Here is a 24,260-nt window from a genome sequence, read left to right as displayed (position 1 = left end):
GTGCTTTTGTGTTTAGCATTTTTTTTGTTTGTTTGTTTTAACCTGAAGTACTCTCCTTAGTGTTCCTTGTAAGGCAGGTCTTGTCATGACGAATCTCTCAGCTTTTGTTTATCTAGGAAACTATTTATCTCTCCATTTTTGAGGGATAATTCTGTCAGATACAATATTCTTGGTTGGCAAATAAAAAATCTTTTATCACTTTGAATATAACATCTCACTTCCTTGTGACTTTCCCAGTTTCTGCTGAGTAATCCACTGATAGTCTACAGGGGTTTCCTCGCCTGTGATGACTTGCTTTTCTCTTGCTGCTTTCAAAATTCTTTTCATCTTTGACAATTTCAGTATTATGTGCTTGGAATGGACTTCTTTATTAATGACCCTTTTTGTTGTGCCATATTAGCTTGAATTTATTTTTTGTTGACTCTTAATTAAGCTTGAATTTCTGACCAAAATGGCCTTTTCCCAGTTACTGGATTGTCATGTTCTTGGCCTCTTATTTTTGGAGCTATGATTTGGTTGCCTTAGGAGAGTGTTCAAATAATGACAGAAAGGGAGTATTTTGATAATGGTTGAAGGAAACAGGCTATTTATCTACATGGATCCAGTGCTCCATATAAAAAATTACAATGATAGAACAATTTATAATAACTGCAGGTAGAAAACTGCTTCATAAAACTGTTACAAGATATTCCTAAAGAAAAGAACCTATAGATAGAACACAGAAATATTATTGATATTTTATTTGGGATATATTATGTAGCATTAATCTCCAGTGCTTCTGTAGGTAGCAGAGCCAATTAGGGGAAAAATACGTAGGAGAAGTGTTTAGACCAGGGTGCTCAGGGTTCTACAGGGGGGCGGGATTCACGCCAGTGGAGGAGACAGGAGAGGGTGCCCAGGACGAGGCAGAGTGACAGGACGGAGCCTGCCAGTGAACGGAGCTGTTGAGGGGCCACGGAGTATGCATAAGGCTTGGTCTGATAGAAGCAGCTTCTGGTGAGATCAGGTGGAGGGCTGTGGGAGTCAAAGAGGAAGAGAGGAGACTGATCCCTCAGCCACTCTGAGTGAGAAGCTGCAGTCAGGAGGGACCCTTGCTCAGGCCTGCAGGTATGTAGCTACCTGGGCAATGTGGCAGAGGGACAAGGACTGTGAGGATGAAGCCTCTGTGGGATCAGTGCTGGGGGAGAACAACTGGTCACTTACTTCTCTCTTAAATTGTCATTTTTTGCCTCTCTACTGCTTCTTAGTCCTTATATATCTGTATAAGTATACAAACTTGCTTACTTTTCTTCTGTTTTTACAAAAGCACTTTCCAAATCTATAATGATTCTCCTTCTTGCCCAACTTCTGTCATAGCTCATCATCCCAGGCAAGACCACTGAAGAATGGTCTTTTGTTAGCCCTCCTTCATCTCCTATGAATCCCTTATCCGCTGACAATTTGTTTTTATTCTTATCATTCCGATAAAATTATACTTGTTAAAATCAGAAAAAAAAAACCTTTTAGATGAAAATCCAACAAACCCCTGTTCAGCCATTATACCACTTGCTGTATCTTCAATATTGGACCCCACCATCCCCTCCCTCCTTCTGGATATTCTCCACCATGCTGTTTTCTGGCAACTTTTTGGTTGTTGCTCTTATTCTGTCCTGGATTTTTCTTTCTCCATGTGTCCCTTAAATGGTGATGTTCCATATAGCTTTTTCTCAAGTTATGCATTCTGCTTGGGAAAATATATCCACTCCTGGACTTTACTTCTCATCTTTGTATCACTTATTCCTGAATCTGTCTCCTGCTCAGGCTCCTTTCTTATCCATAGAAACATATTTTAATGCACATGTGCTGCAGGCAGCTCAAGCTCATCATGTGTTAAACCACTTTAAATACTTTCTTCTTCTATTCTGCTTTGCTCCTGCATTTCAGTCTCAGTGAATTCTCACCTGGAAGTTATTATCTTTTTTAATTTTAATTTTTAATTTTAGCCATTCTAGTGGTGTGTATTGACATAACATAATTTAAATTTGCATTTCCATGATGACTGAGGGTGCTGAGCTTTTCTTCATGTGCCTTTTGGTTATTCATACAGTTTGTGTTGTGTCTATTGAAATATTTTACCCATTTTTATTGTATTGTTTATCTCTTTATGAATGAGTTAAAAGAGCTCTTTATATATTCTGGCTGCAAGTCCTTTCATATATATATATATCTATTGTGAATGTTTTCTCCCAGTGTTAGGCTTGCCTTTTTATTTTCTTAACCATTTATTTTGAAGGGCAGAATGCTTTTATTTTGCCAAAGTCCACAATTTATCAATTTTTCTTTTATAGCTCATGTTTTTTTTTGTCCTATCTAAGAAATCTTTGCCTACTCCAAAATTGCAAAGACATTGTCTTGTCTTCTTCCGTAAGTTTTATGGTTTTAGTTGCATATTTAGGTCTTTAATATATGTCTAGTTAATATTTGTGGCTGGTATGAGATAAGGATAAACATTCATTATTCTGAAAATGAATGTTTAGTGTTCCAGCACCATTTATTTTTTGGATTTAATCTTTTTTTATTGTGGCAAGATATATGTGACATAACATTTGCATTTTAACTATTTTTAAGCTTATGGTTCAGTGGCATCAAGTACATTCACATTGTTGTGCAACCATCGCTACCATCCATCTCCAGAATGTTTCATTTTCTAAACTGAAACTCTGTCCTCATTAAACATTAACTTTCCACCTCTCCTCCCCTAGCCCCTGGCAACCACCATTCTACTTTCTGTCTTTATGGATTTGACTATTCTAGGGACCTCATATCAAAGGAATCACTCAGTATTTGTCTTCCTGTGACTGATGTATTTCCTTAACATAATGTCCTCAAGGTCCATCCATGTTGTAGCATGTGTTAGAATTTCCTTCCTTTCTGAGGCTGAATAATATTCCATTGCATGGATAGATCACATTTTGTTTATCTTTTCATCAGTTAGTAGACATTTGGTTGTTTTTTACTTTTTGGCAATAATGAATAATACTGTTATGAACATTCATGTGCAAGTTTCTGTGTGAACATAGGTTTTTATTTATTTTAGCCATATACCTAGGAGTAGAATTGCCGGGTTGAGTGGTAACTCTAGCTTAATTTCTTTTTTAAGAGATCAGGTCTTGCTCTGTTGCCCAGGCTGGAGTACAATGGCCCAATCATAATTCACTGTATAGTTTTAAAATTTTGAGGAGCCACTAGACTGTTTTCTACAGCGGCTGAACAATTGTACATTCCCACCAGCAGCATAGGAGGGCTCCAATTCCTCCACACCTTTGTCAGCACTTTTTATTGTCTGACTTTTAGATTATAGCCACCCTAGTGGGTATGATGTGGTGTCTCATTATGGTTTTGATTCACATTTCTCTGATGACTAGTGATGTCCAGTGTCTTTTTCACGTGCTTGCTGACCATTTGTCTGCCTTCCTTGGAGAATGCAAATGCTCTCCTTGAAGATACCTGCACTGCTTGCCCCCACCTCCTTTGCCTTTGTTCAGAAGTTGCCTTCTCTGCGAGGCCCTTTAAAAATTACACTCCCCTGGGCCTGCCATCTGCCCACCTCCACTCCTCATCTGTCTGCTTTGCTGCCCATTGTATTCACCTTTGGTCTCAGAGGGAAAGCTGAGTGAGGCAGAGAGCCGCTCACTCAGGTCACACTAGCTCCATCCCCACATTGGAGGACACAATACAAATTGTTAAACCGGTAAATGCAGCCAAGGGCCTTCTCATAGCCATCTACTGCTCCCCTCCCCCAGCTCGGGGACTGTCCCAGGGAGAAGCTCAGGATGCCTAGGATAGGGAGCATGCCTGACCCCCAGTCTGTGGGCTCCTGGAGGCTGACACAGTGTTCTGCTCTCCTTGTTGCACACAGTGACCTAGCTGAGCTCTGCTCTGGGCAGCATGTGGGTGTGGCTGGGCTCAGGCAGGGCACGCCTGGCCTTGGCCACAGATGTGCCCCTCATTGCAGTCCCCGGAGATCCAAAATTTCTGCATAGCCCCCATGAGGCCCTCAAATCCTGGTTTCTTCGCAGTACCATTTATTGAAAAGACTATTCTTTTCCCATTTGATTATCCTGGCAACTTCCTAAAGAAATCAATTGACCACATGTGTGTGAATCTATTTTAAAATTCTGTGTGATTCTTTGCTGTATGGATTGAATCTATCTTTATGCCAATATTCCACACTGTCTTGATTGCTGTAGCATTCTATTAAATCTTGAAATCCAACAGTGTAAGTCTTTCAAATTTGTGTTTGATTTTGTAATTTTTTTTTCTATTTTAAATTCTTTACATTTTTATATAGATGCTAGAATCAGTCCATCAATTTCTATTAAAAAATCCTGCTGGAATTTTAACTGGACTACATTAAATATGTAAATTAACTCCAGGAGATATCTTCATAACTATGTCTTCCAATCCATGAGCACAGCATATCTCTTCATTTATTCAGTTCTTCTTTAATTTCTCTCAGCAATGTTTTATCATTTTAAGCATACAGGTATTATACATATTTTGTAAAATTCATCCCTAAGTGTTTCATACATTTTGTTCTTTTTCAAATAGTATTACTTAAGAGTTATTTTCCAAAGTTTGTTACTAGTTCCGCCTTGATAATAATAAAAAGCAACAAACTCTTATAAGCAGTAATGTTATTATACCTTAGATTAAAATTGATAGTGCAATTCTCCTCTTCTAGCCTGAAGTGACTTCTCATAGTGACTTCTCCTTTTTGTTCCCCATGCACAGGTACTGGTATATAATAGGCCCTCAATAAAATTTTTTTGAATGAAGGTATCACTTTCAAAATCAAGCTGATTTTGATTTAGGTTTCAAAAGACCATTAAAAAGCACTCAGAATTTAAAGCTCTGGGGATTCTCGCAGCTTGAGCTATGTCTAAAAAGCAGAGTGAAGTGATTTGACAATTATTTGACTGATTTGAGAAATATGGACATTTTTCTACACTTGACTGACATTCAGATTTTCCATTGTTCATCTTAACAAGGTAAGTGTCAAATCACACTCTCACTTGTGTTATCTCAGGAAGGAAGCCTAAGAAAAGAGAAAAGGGAGAGCTAACTAAGACTCCCGAAGCAACAATATTGCACTCAGATACATGGTGTAGGGAGCTGATGCATCTCAGGGCCATTCTAGCATCACAGAGTAGTAGAGTCTCAGGGTCAAAAGGGACCATAGAAAAAGAGGCTCCAAGAATTAGAAAGACAGTTGAGTTAGATGAAGGTAGGTTCTTCAGTAATCTTGAGTTTCCATGGAAGTTGGACCAGATTATAGATTTATACTAACTTTTTTTTAAACATATTGTCTGGAGAGAGAAGGAATTTCTTATCTTTGTCTTAGTCCACTTGTGCTGCTTTAACAAAATACCGGAGACTGGTAGAGGGTAATTTATAAAGAACAGAAATTTATTTCTTACAGTTCTGGAGGCTGGAAGTCCAAGATCAAGGCACCAGCGGGTTTGGTGTGTGTTGAGGGCCTGGTCTTCTGCTTCCAAGGTGCTGCATCCTCCAGAAGGTATCAACACTGTGTGCTCACATGGCAGAAGGGACAGAAAGGGCAAAAGGGGCCAAACCCTGTGTGAATCGTCTTTCATAAGGGCCTTAATCTCATTCACGGGGGAGGAGCCCTCACGGCCTAATTCTCTCTTAAAGGCCCCACCCCTTAATACTATTGCATTGGAGATTAAATTTCAACATGAACTTTGGAGGGGACACAGACTTCATGACACCTGGTGAGTAGCACCACCATCTGTCTTTGAGGCTTGAAGCTGGACGCTCCAGGCTACGTCCAACCTCCACCCTTCTCTCCCACTCAGCATGTTCTATTTGATCTATACACTATTTCTATTTTTTAAAAATCCACACTTTAAAATGAAAATTAGTAATTAATTTAAAGTTAATTATCCTGATTTTAACATCAGACTTTTTGTGAGAAAACAAGGATTTCTGGGTTGTCTTGAAAACAGGAACCTGGGGAAGCTCTTGGCCTTGGTTCTGAAATGGCAGCAAATGGCCGGGACTGAGGCGCAGCCGCTGTCTCTGAGTGCCGTCTCCAGTTTCTTACGGTCTCCACCGGCCTTAGCCCTGGCCCTCTTACTAATATATTTTACCTGCATGGCACAAGAAAAGAAAGAGAAAATTTGGCCATGGCCAGATCCTTTGCCGGCCTTTATCTGGGGTATCTACAGCTGAAATGCTTGACCTGGGCATGCACACGTACAACCACAGCCTGTAGCAGCGGCTCAGCGACGGGAGTGTCTGAGCTTCCATACGCGTGCAGATTCCTCGGCCCATGCCCAGGGCTCTGATGCTGGACACCGGGAGGGGCCCAGGAGGCAAGTTCCTCAGTGATTCTCACGCAGTTGGACCGTCAGATCATACTTAGAGAAGCGCTGTCTATAGGAAAACAATATACAAATGGATGTGGACCAGGCTGACCGTCCAACCTCCGGACTTTAGATCCTGTGGTTGCCTTGATTGCCCTCAGTGTCCCCTTGAAAGTCACACATACAGGTACACACATGCCACATATGTCCACCCCCTACATACACACACCACACACACACTTCATACACATACCCCACTACACCCCCCACACCCCACATACCATATTCCAAATACACACCACACACATATGCCCCCATACATACACACACCACACACATACAAACACCATACAAACTTACCACACACATCACACATACACATGCCACAGCACACATACATACGCCACACCACACATGTACATCTTCTTAAATATACCTACCACACCACACACACCTCACACACACACCACGCCCCTCCTGCACCCTACATATCACATTCTAAATATATACCACACACTTACCTTCACATATAGATACACATCACACACATGCAAACACCACACAAACTTACCACACACATGTCACACATACACACACCATACCACATCACACATACACACACATCACACATGTACACTCCCCTAAATACACACCCACCCTCACACACACTACACACACACACACACCCCTCACACATACACACATGTGCATGAGAATTTTGCTTTTTCATTTAAAATTCAGGGAAAACATTACTTTTTATCCAACAGCAATATTTTAGAGAAAAAAGATCTTTTTCCCCCAAGTCTCTTGAAGTCCTTAAAAAGAAAGTTCAAGTTGCGGGAATGAGCTCATCCGTGTGTCCTTCACAAAGCAGACTCCGTGCTGCAGACGGGCTCTGCTGATGTTATAATGAAGAGACAAGGCAGATTCTAAAATACTTTTCCAAGGCCCACATCTATGCAATCTTCTACTTATTCCATGTTTACTCTCTCTGTGGGCTGGGAAGCTGAGTGACACCATGTAGTGGCAAATGAAAACAAACGGATGGGGTCACGTGGACGGGGAGGGGCGGGAGGCGGTGGAGAGCTCCGCTTCCGGGCTCTGGGCTTTGGGTTGGAACCATCTGGATGCTGGTCCCAGCTCTGCTACTTGTGGCCTTGGTTAAGCCTCTAATCTCTCTAAGCCTCATCTACAAGGCGGGCGGAATTGTAGTGCCTCATGCATAGAATTGTTGTAAGGATTAAAATGGAAAGGCTGAGAAACATAACAAAGACCCAGTGAATGTTAGTTGCTGTTAATAAGCAGAACTATGCCTGGATCGGCTTAGGCTGCCAGACGGGCTCGCCACCGCCCTCAGCTGTCAGTCTCTAGTCCAGCTACTCCTGGGAGAGGAGAGGAGAGGAGGAGCACGGCGCGCAGGGCTGCAGGCGGGGTGAGGCGGACGGAGCAGGGGGGAAGAAGTACAGCGGGGTGGGCCTTGCGACCCTTGGGTGTGGCCTCCTGCTCGCCCTCCTTCCACCGCAGAGCCTGATACTCCGTCCCTGACGGTCATGTTCTCTCTGGATGGACCAGGCAGCCAGTTTTATTCTTTGTAATCTTCAAAGGTACAAATGAATCAGTTTTACAACTTCTGCTTTTCATCAAAATAAATCTCGGCAGTGAACATTTAATTTCAGACGTCTCAAACATTACGAGCAGCTTTGAAAGTAACTTGTTTTCTTTTCATGCATTCAGGAGCCATAAAAACTGGCCAGGAGGAGGGCTCAGACCCAGTTCTTCACAGTAGACGTTGTGAAACAGTGACCAGCTCTTGGAACCCGGACCACAGATGTGTTTTGTTTGGCTCATGTGGTATGTTTTAAAGTTTTGAGTCAGTTTCCAGTATCTAAGAATAAGAGATCTTACATAAAAATCCAGATTTCCAACTTATTTTGGAAATCAGACCTGGCTCCCTCCTGGGCTCCCATTGGCCTTGGTCGCGCAGGTGGGTCGATCGGGCCGCCCTGTGCCCTCCCCGCTCCCCACCCGACACGGCTGGCCCGGCCTGCTGGGCGCGTTCTAGTCTGGCAGCCTGGAAGGCTACGGGGGCTGTGAACGCTTTATTACGGGCCTGATCTCAGAGTCTAGAAAAGACTTAATCCCTTTGGCCTCAGTTTACTACTCTGTAAAAGCCAGCTAGGACACTTCCAGTTCTAGCAATCCTCCATCTAGCTATGAACGCTGCAGTTAGCGGGCATTGTCACATGGATGCCATGCTTCACTGTGCACCCTCCTTTTCCTTCCATTCCCTGCCTCCCTCTGCACCGCCAGACTACTCGTACCCCGGAGGGGTTCCGAGCCAGCAGGGATAGGAGAAGCCCCCCTTTGGACCCCAACAGTAGCCTCCACCTCCAGCTCAGTTCGTAGTAGTATTTGGTACTAAATTCCAGTTTAGCTCTCGGTGAACACTGGCTGAGTCAGTAGCTGCATCGGTAGCCAGGCTGGCATTCAGACTCCTGCGGCACATCGGGAGCAAGGGCGGGTGTCCTCAAGGTTAGATCTTCTTCCATGAACACACACACACAAAGCTATCTGGTGGCAGATACCTAGTGAAGTATAATGAACAAGCGCAGGTGAGATCACTTCCCAGTCAGCTGAATTGCCAAACAAGTGAGACAATGTAGTTTATGATTGGGATTCTCTGGAAAAAAATAAACAAAAAAGCCCGTGAGTCTCTTTCTTACACGATTAAACTATATTTCCGGTAGTTTGTGTTTGGTGCAGATGAAAAATTTAAAATATGTAAGAAGCAATGGAAAGACAGCTATGGTAGAAGTGTGATTTGAATTTTTAAATATTATTTAAACTATTATAGCTTGTTTCTTTGTGAAATGAATAGGGGATTCTGAGTGTACGGAAATGAGACAGAAACCTGGCCCTCAGACACCAGCCCCTGGAATAGTGGCAGATTTAAATGCCTCTTTTATCCACTTATACCCACTGCCTCCTGCAAATAATACTTACAGAAAAATACAGAGTAATAAAGCAAAGACCCACATACCCATGACCTAGATGCAATGTCCATGATAAATACTGCCATATTTCTCACTTTAAAGGGAACAGATTGTTAAGAGGTAAAGCATATTTTTCCTTGCTTCTCCTACATGATTTCCCTATCTCTGCCTTCAGAGTGAGCCAACTTTCTGAACTTTGTGGGTATTCTTATCCATAATTTTTGTAGTTTAACTTCATCTTTTTGGGTTCATAAAATACACAGGATTGTGTTTTTTGTTGTTGTTGTTTTCTTTCTTTTTTTGTTATGTGTTTTAAAAATCACATATAATGGTATCAGACTATATGTATGTATCTTTCTGACATTAATTATTATGTCTTCAAGATTTATCCATGTTAATACAGTTATTTCTAGATTAATCACTTAAATTGCTTTCTGGAATGATTAAGCCACAAATTATGATTCATTACCTTGTTATGAGCATTTAGGTTATTTCCATTACAAACAATGCTACTACATATCCCTGAATGTATTTCATTGTTCACATGTTCCAGAGTCACTCAAGAAATATACCTTCCTTGGATTATCAGGGTGTTGGGTTATGTACATTTTTAATTGTATTAGTTATTGGCAAATTGGTCTGTGAAGCAGTTGTTTCAATTTATGGTCCCAACAGCAGTATTAAAAGTTCCATTTTCTTCACATCTTCTCCAAAACTTGTCAGATATTAAATTGTTTCCAATATGATACATGTGGAATGACACCTCACTGTTGTTTAGTTTGGCACTAACCTGATAGCAAGGGAGATGAACATTTTTTTTTTTTCTGTGTACTTATTGATCATTTGGGCTTCTGTTTCTCCGAACTGTCTATGCATATTCTCTGGCCATTTTCTATTGAGTGGTTTAATTCTTTCTTTTTGTTTGTAGGAGTTCCTTATGTCTTCTGGATCCTAATTTTGTCAGTTAAATACATTGCAAATGACTTCTCTCAGTCTAAGATTTTTATTAAATTAATTTTTGAATCATGAGATTGTTAGTCAAATTTATTAGTCAAATTTTTTAATCTTTTCCTTATAGCTCTTGCCTTTTCTGTCTTAAGAAATTCTGCCGACACCTCAAACTCATTAGGATGGCTACATCAAGAAAACCCTTAAAATAACGAGTGTTGGCAAGGATGTGAAAAAATTGGAACCCTGGTGCACTCTTGAGGGGAATGTACAATGGTGCAACTTCTGTGGAAAACAGTATGGAGGTTCCTCAAAAATTATAAAAAAAATAGAATTAACATAGGATCCAGTAATCCCACTTCTGGGTACATATCTAAAAGCATTGAAAGCAGGCTCTCAAAGAGATATTTGCACACTCATATTCATAGCACACATGACACAATACTTAAGAGGAGGAAGCAACCCAAGTGTCCACTGATGGATGAATGCATAAACCAAATATGGCATATACATACAATGGAACAGTATTCAGCCTTAAAAAGGAAGGAAATCCTGTCACTTGCTACAACAGGGATGAACCTTGAGGACATTATGCTAAGTGAAATAAGCCAGACTTGAAAAGACAAACTCTGTATGATTCCATTTATATGAGGTATCTAAAGTAGTGACATTTGTTGTTATAGAAATAGAACGGTGGTTGTCAATGGCTGGGGGGCAGAGAAGGAGAGTTGTTTTCAATGGGCGTAGAGTTTCAGTTTTGTAAGACAAAAAGTTCTGGAGATCTCTTGCACAATAATGTGAATATACTTAACACTAGTGAACTGTACACTTAAAAATGGTTAAGATGGGTAAATTTTACAATATGTGTTTTTGTTTTGCAACAATTGAAACTTCTTGAAATTAAAAAAAAGAAATCCTGATCAAATTGGAGATCATAAGGATGGTTTTCTATATTTTCTATAATAGTTTTAATTTTTGATTTTTGTACTTATGGCTTTAATCTAACTAGAGTTTACTTTTGAATATAGTGTGTGTGTTACAATCTCATTTATTGCATAGTCCATCCTTCTTCTGTTATTTGTGGGTCAGTTTCTGGTTTCTTTATTTCCCCATTAGTCTATCATGTGGCTCTGAACCAGGATCACACTGTCTCAGTTACTATGGCCTTATGTCAAAGTCCTGGTTTTTGATAAAGTAAATCCTTCCTCATTGTTCTTCTCTTTCAGAAAAAAAATCTTGACTAATCTTCTATGAAATTTTAGGAAGAACTTATCAAATTTAACATAAAAAAATTTCATTTGGATTTTGGTTGGTATTCCACTCAGTTGGGGTGTATTGCAAAGTTTATGGTATTGAGTTTCTTATCCATGGGCATGATAAATCTAGTTAAGATTTCTTTAATGTATTTCTATAAAGTTTTATAAATTTTAAAATATAGATGTTGGACCTCTTTTTGGATATTTATTTCCACCTTTAAATGTCTTCTTGTTATTGTGAATGAGAACCTTCTTTATTAAAATATTTTTACAGGTTGATTCAAGCTTATAAGAATGCTATTGATTTTGGTTTATTGACTTTGTATAGAACAACGTTGTTGGGACTCTTTCATTAGTAGTCATATTTTGTGTATAAATTTTATTAAAATTTTTATATGTTATATAAGAAAAATGAGAATTTGTTTTTCCTTTCCAATCTTTATAATTTTATTTTCTTCTTTTGTGCACTTGTTAGTATATCCAGTACATAGAAGTGCAGCAGAGCAGTGGTGACAATAACCTTCTTAGTCTTGTCCTTGACATTCAGGGGAGGTTTTTAACATTTCACATTTTAATATCATATTTGCTGTAGGTTTTGATAGATACTCTTTTTCAGGTTAAAGGAGTTCCCTTCTAATTCCTCATTAATATTATTTTTCTAGTCATCGTGGGATTAAGTGTATTCAAATGCTTTTTCTGAATTTCTAGTTTGATTGTATTGTTTTTATTCTTTAATCTATTAATGAGGTGAATAACATTAAAAGGTTTTTGTAAATATAAAAGATTTTTCCATTTCACATACATGTATACATACATACACATATATTTTATATATGTCATATACACTGCTAGGTTTGGCCTGTTAATATTTTTTGTGATTTTCATAATATTAGTCCATTTTTCTTTTCTATTTTTAGTAAATAAATTGGTGACTTTCTTTGAAACAATTTCCCTAAGGTAGTGATTATTTGTTCTTTGTACATTTGGTAAGGTTCACATGTAAAACCTACTGGGCTTGGAATTTTGGGTGGTAAATTTGGCTACTGTTTCATTTTCTTTAATAACTTAAAGAATAACATGGAGATGATATATAAATGTAATTTACTTGTATAAATGAAGGGGAGAGAATTTACATATCAATATAAGTGTTTTATAGATGACAAACAAAAAAACAGGTTGTATAAGAGAAAGAAAGAAAAAGGAAGGAAGGAAGGAAGGAGAGAAAAATCTGCAGGTAGTTTGGGAACAGTGAGTCTTGTTTTTACATTTTTGGGATAAACACACTGAATAATTTGCAGCTAACAAAACAAAACAGGACCAAAACTTTGAGAGTTTAGCTGTTGAATATACTTGACAGGCATCTCTGAGTAGCATCTGCATAGTATCCTTCTGTTGGCATGTTCACTTTAGTTAGGCAAGACCTGTACCAATTTACTCATCAGAATTATCTCACTTTCTCTCTTTTTAGAAAGGAACAAATTTGACTTTAAGAGTTTTTAGTCTCTCTGATGCAGAATCATCAGGTAGAAGTAAATGGGATATTAGACATCAGAGAAGGGAAAAAACATGTAAGAACATCACAAATACTATAAAACATATTTTTAAAGTATTGTGCATTCATTTTTAAAAGTCAGTTTAGGCCTAACCACAAGAGTAAGTCTCAAGGATTAGTCTGATTGACTTGAGTTAACAAAGTGGCCTTTTCCACTCTAATTGATTGTTTTTGTGTATCCATCTATGACAAAAAAAATCACTTAATTATTATATAGATTCTATAGTGGCTGGATAATAGTCAAGGATAATTTTATTATTCAGGGCTATTTTAGTTAACAATTTTATAATAGTCTCTCTGGCTTTTAAAGTTTTGGTTGTTTTATTTGTTATTTAAGCCATAAACAAATTAGAAATTATATACTCTAGTAACTAGTTTAACTAGAGCAGAAACTCTTTTACAAACCATTAAAATCCGGTGTCTTGGAACCTTCCCTAAATTTATCATGTCTGCCTCTTAATAAAATGTAATTAAGGTGTTTCTTTATTTGGCCTTTTCAAATAAAAGGCCAAATGAATGTATCCAAAATACATGTCTAAATTTAGTTTGTCTAATTTTGAAGGAAAAAACCATAGAGGGAATTAAAACATTCTATAGTGATTATTATATAGCTTTCTAAGAAAATCATTAGACTACAGTTTGTCAGCATTTCCATGTCCCCCCCTTTTATTTTTGGTGGTATCCCTTGGATTCCTGTAAAACTTTGAAAGTATTATGACAGCATGTAATTATTGGAGGCTTGGAACATAGTTAATATATGTAAGTGTATGAAGACTAATACTTGATAGGGTATTTTGAGGCCAATTATCAAATTTAAGCATTGGAAGCTTTGGCAGTGGAGAAAAGTGTTAAAAAGGACTATTATGAAAAAAAATAAGAAGAGAATGAGGAGATGCATAATAAAATAAAAATGTAACTCTAGGTCTGATGGCCCATCAAGGGTCTCAATATGAAAGTTTTCGGAGGAAGCTATCTACTCATAAGGGCACCTACTTGATCCATAGAATTGATACAGGAAAGTGGACCCCAAACCCTGAAAGACCAGGTGGGCTCTTGGTTTCATGCAAGAAAAAATTCAAGAGCGAGCCCACAGAGCAAAGCAAAAGTAAGTTTATTGATGGAACAAAGAAACAGAAGGAAGGCTTGCCCCTTAGGCAGAGCAGCAGCCATCTCTCAGAGCAACAGGGAGTAGCACTTTGTGAGTTTCCAGGGTCTTATTTTATATCTTCTATTTAATTTTATGTTAAGTAGATGAAGAATTATTCATAATATTTCTGGGAAAGAGCTGAAGAATTCCCAAAACTGAGGGTTCCTCTTCTTTTTAAACCATATAGGTTTAGTAGCTGTTGGAGTGGTGTCAGAGACAGTTAGTTAAAGCAGAAGGTTTAAATAAGATCTAGCATCTCAAAACATAATGTAAAAATGTTAGGTTTCAGTAAAAAGTCACTTGTTCTACCAAGAACCAGAAACATCTGAAACTGAATGAAAAAAGAAAATCAACAGATGCCAACATCAAGATGACAGAAATTTTGGAAAAATCTGAAAAAGATTTTAAAACAACAATGATAAAAATAACTCAATGAAAAATTATGAAAACAGTTGAAACAAATGAAAAAATAGAAAGCCTCAGCAAGTATGTAAGTTTTCCAGGGATACTGTAATCAAGTACCACACACAGCAGTTTAAACAGTCTATAGAGTTTTAGAGGCTAGAAGTTCAAGATCAAGGTGTCATTATGGTTGATTCCTTCTGAGGGCTTTGAGGGAGCATCTGTTCCAGGACTTTCTCTCTCCTAGCTTCGGGTGGTTTGCTGGCAATCTTTGATGTTTCTTGGTTTGTGGACAAATCACCCTGATCTATGCCTTCATGTTCACATGGCATTTTCCCAGTGTACCTGTGTCCAAATTTTCCCCCTTTTTATAATAACACTAGTTATATTGGCTTAGGGGTCCACTCTACTCTAGTATGACCTCATCTTAACTAATTATATCTGCAATAGCCCTATTTCCAAATAAGTCATATTCTGATATACTGGGAGTTAGGATTTTAACATATGAACTTTTTGAAGACACAATTTTGACCCATAATAGCAAGGAAATAGAAAGTTTCAGCAAAGAAATAAGAAGATATAAAAAAGAATCAAATATAAATGTTAAAACTGAAAAATACAATAATCAAAATAAAAAGCTAAGGATGAACTCAATAGCAGAATGGAGAGACAGAGAAAAGAATCAGTGAACTGGAAGATAGAACAAAAGAAATTACCCAATCTAAACAAAAGAGAAAAAATAGACTAAAAAGAAATGTACAACATCCTTAGGGCCTTTTGGGACTACAACAAAATACCTAACACTCATGTCAATGGAGTTCCAGAAGGAGAGGTAAAAGAGGGTAGGGGGCTGGACATTTCCTATGTTTGGCATGAGACATAAATCTAGATTCAAGAAGCTGAGTGAACTAAAATAAGATAACCCCAAAGAAAGTACCATCATCATTCTTTACAGATCTAGAAAAAATAATTCTATGCTTTGTATGGAACCAGAGAAGACCTTGTATAGCCAAAGCAATCTTAAGCAAAAAGAACAAACTGGGAGGTATCAGTCTACCAGACTTCAAGCTGTACTACAAGGCTATAGCAACCAAAACAGCATGGTACTGGCACAAGAACAGAGATATAGACCTCTGGAACAGGACTGAGAACCCAGATATGAAACCATCTGCATATTGTCATCTAATATTTGACAAAGCAGACAAAAATACACCTGGGAAAAGAATCTGTATTCAATAAATGGTGCTGGGAAAACTGGATAACCACAAGCAGAAGATTGAACCTGGATCCCCACCTCTCACCTCTCACAAAAATTACCTTACAATGGATAACAGACTTAAACTTAAAGGGTGAAACCTTGAGAATTCTAGAATAAAATGTTGGAAAGACTCTTTCAGACATTGGCCTAGGCAAAGAATTTATGAAGAAGACCCCCAAAGCAATCACAGCAGCTACCAAAATAAATAAATGGGACCTGATCAAATTAAAAAGCTTTTGTACAGCCAAGGAAACTATCATTAGAGTGAATAGACAACCTATGGAATGGTAGAAAATATTTGCTCTCTACACATATGATAAAGGGCTGATAACAAGAATCTATCTAGAACTCAAGAAAATCAACAAGAAAAAATTAAACAACCCTATCAATAAATGGGCACAGGACATGAACAGAAACTTTTCAAAAGAAGACAGAATAATGGTCAGCAAACAGATAAAAAAAGTTCAACATCTCTAATCATTAGGGAAATGGAAATCAAAACCACAATGAGATATCACCTAACTCCAGTAAGATTGGCCTTTATCAAAAAATCCCAAAGCAACAAATGCTGGCAAGGATGTGGAGAGATAGGAACACTCTTATACTGCTGGTGGGACTGCAAATTAGTGCAACCTCTGTGGAAAGGAATTTGGAGACACCTCAAAGAGCTACAAGTAGAACTACCATTTGATCCAGCAATAGCACTATTAGGCATCTACCTAAAGGAACAAAAGACATTCTATAAAAAAGACATCTGCACTCGAATGTTTATGGCAGCACAATTCACTACAGCAAGGATGTGGAAACAACCCAAGTGCCCATCAATCCATGAAGTGGATTAATAAAATATGGTGTATGTATATAATGGAATACTACTCAATTATAAAAAACGACAGTGATCTAGCACCTCTTATATTTTCCTGGATAGAACTTGAGCCCATCCTCTGAAATGAGGTATCAAAAGAATGGAAGAATAGGCACCACATGTACTTGCCATCAAACTGGCACTGACTGATCAACACTAACGTGCTCACACAGTAGTAATATTCTTTGGGGGTAGGGGGCTTAGGGGTGGGTAAACTCACAACTAATAGATGCGGTGAGTGTTGTAGTGGGGGAAGGGCATGTCTCAAATCATGGTTGGGATGTGGCAAAGTCATAACATGTAACCAAAATATTTGTACCCTCATAATTTCCTGAAATAAAAAAAAGAAATCAACACCAAGACACATCATAATTAAACTTAAAAAAACCCAAGCAAAACAAAGGAAAAGTCTTAAAAATAGCAAGAGAGAAATGACACCTACCTACATGAGAAAAAAACAATACAAATTACAGAAAGTTTCTTATCAGAAATCATGAAGGTCAGAAGGAAGGGGCTCAATAATTTTCAAGTGCTGAAGAAAATACTGGTCAACCTAGAGTTCTATAGAGTTGTGAAGCCAGTGAGTTCTATAGCCGGTGAATATATCCTTCTGAGACGAAGGCAATTAGGATATTTTCAGATAAAGGAAAGCAAAGGCAATTTGTTGCCAGCAGATCTACCCTGAAGAATTGCTGAAGGAAATTATTTAAACAGAAAGGAAATGATAAACGAAGGAACTTTGGAATACCAGGAAGGAGGAAAGAATAATACAAACAAAAATATGAATGAATACAATAGACTTTCCTTCTCCACTAATCATCTAAATTATGTTTGTCAGTTGAAGCAAAAATTATAATGCTGCCTGATGTGGTTCTAGGTGTATGTAGAGAAAATATTTAAGAAATATAAATGGAGGGTGGCAAAAGAGCATAAAGGGAGATAAAATTTCTATGCTTCATTTAATAACACCAACTTTTACCACATTTTTTATGCACACAAATATGTATATATACATAGACACACATATGCATATATAAAATATCTAAAACAACTACTAAAAAAATTATACAAAGAGATAGACTAAAAAACACTATAGATAATTCTAAAATATGTTCAAGTATCCCACAGGAAGGCATAAAAAAGAAAAAAGTGAGAAATAAAAAACAGAGAGAAAAGCAGAAAACAAAAGTAAAATGGCAGACATAAGCCCTAAAATATCAATAACTATACTAAATATAAATAATCTAAATATACCAACTAAAGAGCAGAGATTGACAAAATGAATTAAAAATCATGAATTAAAAATCACAATTCTTCTCTATGCTGTCTATAGGAAACTCAATTAAAATATAATGATATAATCAGGTTGAAAATAAAAGGAAGGAAATGGTTATATCATGCAAAAATTTTTAAAGGAAATCAGGATTAGCTCTATTAATATCAAATGAAGTAGACTTCATAGCAAAGAAAATTATCAGAGACATAAAGGGACATTATATAATGAAAAAGGTTCAACACACTAAGCAGACATAGCAATACTGAATGTGTGTACACCAAACAAGAGAGGCAAAATGTGTGAAGGAAAAATTGAAGGATCTGAATGGAGAATCAGACAAATCCACAACTACAGTTGGAGACTATCACTACAGTTGGAAATATCACTACAGATATTAAAATAGCAAAAGAGTAATAAGGGAATATTATAAGAAATTCTGCACATGTGTGACAATTTAGATTAAATGGACCCTTGAAAAATATAAATGATTAAAACTCATTCAACATAAAACAGATAATTTGAATAGCCCTATAACCATTAAGGAAATTACATTCATAATTTAAAAACTCCTCCCAGAAAGAAAGCTCCAGTCCCAATGGGTTCATTGGAAAATTCTCCCAAATGTTTAAAGAAGAATCAATGCCCCTGTATACACTCTCTTCCAGAAAATAGAAGAGGAGGGAGTACTTTTTAACTTACTTTATGAAGCTGGTGTTACCTTGACACCAAAACCAGACATAGTACACAAAAAAGAAAATTATGGACCATATAGATTCATGAATATAAAGCAAAAATCCTAAATATTAGCAAATATGTTACTATTTGCTAATAGCACTCTGGGAGGCCAAGGCAGGAGGATTGCTTGAGGCCAGGAGTTCAAGACCAGCCTGAGCAAGAGCAAAACCCCATCTCTACAAAAAAAAAAAAAAAAAAAAAGAAAGATATATTAGCCAGGCATAGTGGCGTGTGCCTGTAGTCCCAGCTACTTGGGAGGCTGAGGCAGGAGGATCATTTGAGCCCAGGAGTTTGAGGCTACAGTGAGCTAAGATGACACCACTGCACTCTAGTCCAGGTGACAAAGCAGGACCCTGTCTCAAAAAAAAATTAACAGATAGAAGTCAACAATATATAAAAAGCATTATACACCATGACTAAGTGTATACAGAGATACAAAGCTGGTTAATTATCCAAAGAACAATCAATCTCACCAGGTGTGGTGGTGAGCACCGGTAGTCCCAGTTTCTCAGGAGGCTGAGGCAGGAGGATACTTGAGCCCAGGAGTTTGAGGCCAGCCTAGGCAATGTAGTAAGACCTGGTCTGTAAAAAAAAAATTAAAAAAATCAATCAATGTAATTCATCATATTGACAGACTAAAGAAGAAAAATCACATCAGCGTATATGAATTGATTCAGAAAAGCATTTGACAATATACAATATCCATTAATGGTAAAAACTGGGACTAGAGAGGGACTTCTCAGCTTGATAAAGAGCATCTGCAGCAAACCTATGACAAACCTTGTAATTAGTCTTGAACGACTGTGTGCTTTCTCCCTAGGATGGGGCGAAGGCCAAGGTGTGCACTCTTACCTCTCTCATTCAACATCATGTTGGAAGTTCTAGCAAGTGCAGTAAGGCAACAAAAAACAATAACATGAAAATGAAACTATCCCTATTTGCAGGTGACATGCTTATGTACGTGGAAAATCCCAAGGAATATACAACAAACGCCCTGTGGTTATGGAAATGTTCTGTGTCTTGACTGTATCGATGTCAATATCCTGGTTATGATATTGTACTGTGGTTTTGCCAGATGTTACCAATGGGAGAAACTGGATAAAGGGTACAGGAGATCTCTCTTATTATTTCTTATAAATATATGTGAATCTATAATTATCTGAAAATAAAAATAATTTAAAAAGTATATCTTTAGAATAGGCTTTAATCTAAATTACTGAGTTTGGTTTTCTTTGGATTTGGGTTGTCTCCAGTAAGTGGTTATTAATTTCTCTTAAAATTTTCAGTGGAAAGGTATTGAGTCCTTAATTTGGTTCTCCGATTGAATGGTATTGGCATATATGAATGCCTCTGATTTGTGTGTATTGACTTTGTAACCTGAGACTTTACTGAACTCGTTAATTAATTCCAGGAGTCTCTTGGTTGAGTCCTTGGGGTTTTCCAGACACAACATCATGTCATCAGCGAAGAGTGAGAGTTTGATCTCTTCTGTCCCCATTTGGACACCCTTGATTCTGCTCTCTTGTCTGATAGCTCTCGCAAGGACTTCCAATACTATGTTGAAAAGTAATGGGGACAGTGGGCAGGCTTGTCTGGTTCCAGTTCTGAGTGGGAATGCTTTCAATTTTTCCCCGTTCAGTATGATGTTGGCTGTGGGTTTGTCATATATGGCTTGTATCATTTTTAGGTAGGTCCCATTTATGCCTATGTTGTTAAGTGTTTTTATCATAAAAGGGTGTTGAATTTTGTCAAATGCTTTTTCTGCATCTATTGAGAGGATCATATGGTCTTTATTTTTGCTTCTATTTATGTGGTTAATTACATTTAAGGTAAAGGACCTCTATAAAGAGAACTATGAAACGCTAAGGAAGGAAATTGCAGAACACGTAAATAAGTGGAAATCCATACCATGCTCATGGATTGGAAGAATTAACACTGTTAAAATGTCTATACTACCCAAAGTAATCTATAGATTCAATGCAATTCCTATTAAATTACCAACATCATTTTTCACAGATTTAGAAAAAATAATTATACACTTTGTATGGAATCAGAGAAGACCCCGTATAGCAAAAGCAATCTTAAGCAATAAAAACAAAATGGGAGGTATTGATTTGCCAGACTTCAAACTATACTACAAAGCTGTGGTTCTTAAAACTGCTTGGTATTGGCACAAGGGCATGGACACAGACCAGTGGAACAGAACAGAAAACCCAAATATAAAACCATCGTCATATAACCATCTAATCTTTGACAAAATAGACAAAAACATACTCTGGGGACAAGAGTCCCTGTTCAATAAATGGTGCTGGGAAAACTGGATAGCCACATGTAGAAGACTGAAACAGGACCCACAGATTTCACCTTTCACAAAAATCAAATCACAGTGGATAACAGATTTAAACCTTAAATGGGAAACGATTAGAATTCTAGAAGAAAATGTAGGAAAGACTCTTACAGACATTGGTCTAGGCAAAGAATTTATGAAGAAAACCCCTAAGGCAATCGCAGCAACAACAAAAATAAACGAATGGGACCTGATTAAATTAAAAAGCTTCTGCACAGCCAAAGAAACAGTCATGAAAATAAACAGACAGCCTACAGAATGGGAAAAAATTTTCACATACTACACATCAGATAAAAGACTGATAACAAGAATCTATTTAGAACTCAGGAAAATCAGCAAGAAAAAATCAAACAATCCTATCAAAAAATGGGCAAATGACATGAATAGAAATTTTTCAAAAGAAGACATAAAAATGGCTAAAAAACGTATGAAAAAATGCTCAACATCCCTAATCATCAAGGAAATGCAAATCAAAACCACAATGAGATACCACTTAACTCCGGTGAGAATGGCCTTTATCAAAAAATCCCAAAACAACACATGTTGGCGTGGATGCGGAGAGACAGGAACACTCATACACTGCTGGTGGGAATGCAAACTAGTGCAACCCCTATGGAAAGCAATATAGAGATACCTTAAACAGATTCAAGTAGACCTACCATTTGATCCAGCAATCCCATTATTGGGCATATACCCAGAAGAACAAAAGTCATTCTTTAACAAAGACACCTGTACCCGAATGTTTATAGCAGCACAATTCACAATTGCAAAGATGTGGAAACAACCCAAGTGCCCATCAATCCACGAATGGATTAGTAAACTGTGATATATGTATACCATGGAGTACTACTCAGCTATAAGAAATAACGGTGATACGACATCTCTTTGGTTCTCCTGGAGAGAGCTGGGACCCATTCTATTAAGTGAAGTATCCAAAGAATGGAAAAACAAGCATCACATGTACTCACCAGAAAACTGGTTTCCCTGATCATCACCTAAATGTACATCGGGGAAGGATACCAATTAGATATCAGACTGGGATGGGGGGTGGGGGGAGGGGTTGGGTGTATGCCTACATGATGAGTGCGTTGCACACCGTCTGGGGAATGGTCATGCTTGAAGGTGCAGACCCGGGGAGGTGGGGAGGGAGGGAATGGAGGTATGACTACATGATGAGTGCCAGGCGCACTGTCTGGAGAATGAGAACGGACGCACTTGGGACTCTGACTTGGGGGGATGGGCGGGACATGGACAATGTATATGACCTGAACTTATGTACCCCCATGATGAGCTGAAATAAAAAAAAAAAAAATTTTCAGTGGAGAGGCACATGAATAAGTTAAACTCCTTTGTCCCCATAGCATGCTAAAATCATGGATAACTCCAAAGGCAATATATATTGAGTATATTTACTCTTAAACATCTAGGAAGATGATATGTTCATGTCAGAGCTATGAGAGTAGAATTATAGACGAATATTTTATATGAAAATATTTATAAATTACAACTTATAAGCACAAAGAATATCTTAGTCAATCTTAAGATATGAGATATTTCTAGATATTATATTAGAATTTTCATCAGAGTTGAACATCAATCAAAACAGAAACAAATGCTTCAAGTTTGAACAACTCCTAGGTTGCAGCAAAGAGATTTTATTTTATTAGGAAGGGAGGAAAAGGGGGTTGGATTTGTGTTAGCACAGTATACAGGTATACAGGAAGTAGACAGTAAAATAGGATACCTGAAGAGCCTGTATCCATTGAGAAAATTGTTGTTACTTTTAATCTTTTTTCTTTAAAAGCTGTTTGACTTTTCTTTAACTTGATATTCTTGAGTTTGTTTTATTTATCCAGCTCAGGACTTAGCATGCTTCTTTGATCTGAAGAAATATATTTCTTTAATTTTGTAAAAATTTCAGCTGTTAAACCTTTAAATACTGCCCCTTTGCCACTCCCTCTGTTCTTTACTTCTGAACCTTCATTTAATGTGTGTTGAAGCTTTTAATTCCACAGAGTGTTTACAAAGTCAGAAAACACAATATGCATTCCTTTTTAAAAATTTTAAGTTCACGGAGAAATAATTTATATATAGTAAAATGTCCTCTTTAGGTACTCTGTCTGATGAGTTTTGGCAACTGCATGCACTCATGTAAGTACTTTAAGATGTAGACTATTCTTATTACTCCAGTAAGTTCCCTCATGCCTCTGTATTTAATCCTCTTCCCCGACTCCAGCCCCTGGAAATTACTTATCTGATTTCTGTTCCTATAGTTTTACCTTTTCCAGAATGTCATATAAATGAAATCATAGAGAATGTAGCTGTTCGTATTTCGCTTCTTTCACTTAGTATAAAGCTTTTGAGGTTCACCCAGACTGTGGCATGTATCCTTAGTCCATTCTTTTTGTTGCTGAGTAGTGTTCCACATGTGGGTGTATTGTAGTCTGTCCATTCACTAGTAATGGGCATTTTAGTTGTTTCTGGTTTTCTGGCAATTTTGAATAAAGCTGCTACAAACATTTACCTATAGGTGCTCTTATATCTCTTGGGTAAATACCTGGGAGTGGGGTTGCTGGGCTGTTACGGTCACATCTTAGGTATGGTGCTGCTTATGGATGTTTTAAGAAAGTGAAACTGTTTCCAAAGTGGTTGGTACCATCTGTATGCTTCCCAATCATGCACAGGAATTCTAGTTGCTATGCATCCTTGCTAGCACTTTGTATTGTCAGTTTTAAATTTTTAAAAGTTTGTTGTTAAAGTGTCTGTTCAAATCTTTTGTCTATTTTTAAAGTGAGTTTTGTGCCACCTTATATTAAATTGAAAGAGATCTTTATAATTTATATACATGTCCTTCATTAGACATATGTTTTATAGCTATTTTCTCCCAGTCTGTGACTTCTCTTTTCATTTCTTTGCAGTATGTTTGAAGAGCATAAGCTTTTTATTTTAAAGAAGTCTAATTTAGCAATTTTTTTCTTTTATGTTTTGTGCCTTTTGATTACTAAGAAATCTTTGCCTAACTGAAACTTATTTTTAAACAAGGCAGTGTTAGTGTTTCTGGAACAGTGTTTATATTCATTTATTGGCTGGGGGTTTAATGTGATTTCAGAAGT

General features: G+C 37.5%; 1 long non-coding RNA gene across 1 annotated transcript in view; it reads left to right on the top strand.

The window, feature by feature from the left end:
* Positions 1-8,178: 8,178 nt before the first annotated feature.
* The window catches only part of LOC123644695, a 105,918-nt gene continuing 89,836 nt past the window's right edge, over positions 8,179-24,260 (top strand). The window contains exon 1 of the long non-coding RNA XR_006737221.1: positions 8,179-8,219. This is a non-coding gene — a long non-coding RNA (uncharacterized LOC123644695). The remainder of the gene's footprint in view (positions 8,220-24,260) is intronic.

The sequence above is a fragment of the Lemur catta genome, chromosome 9, assembly GCF_020740605.2.
Source record: "Lemur catta isolate mLemCat1 chromosome 9, mLemCat1.pri, whole genome shotgun sequence".
In the NCBI taxonomy this organism is placed as follows: domain Eukaryota; kingdom Metazoa; phylum Chordata; class Mammalia; order Primates; family Lemuridae; genus Lemur; species Lemur catta.
The sequence above is the reverse complement of the archived record's forward strand: the minus strand, read 5'-3'. Positions and strand labels throughout refer to the sequence as shown.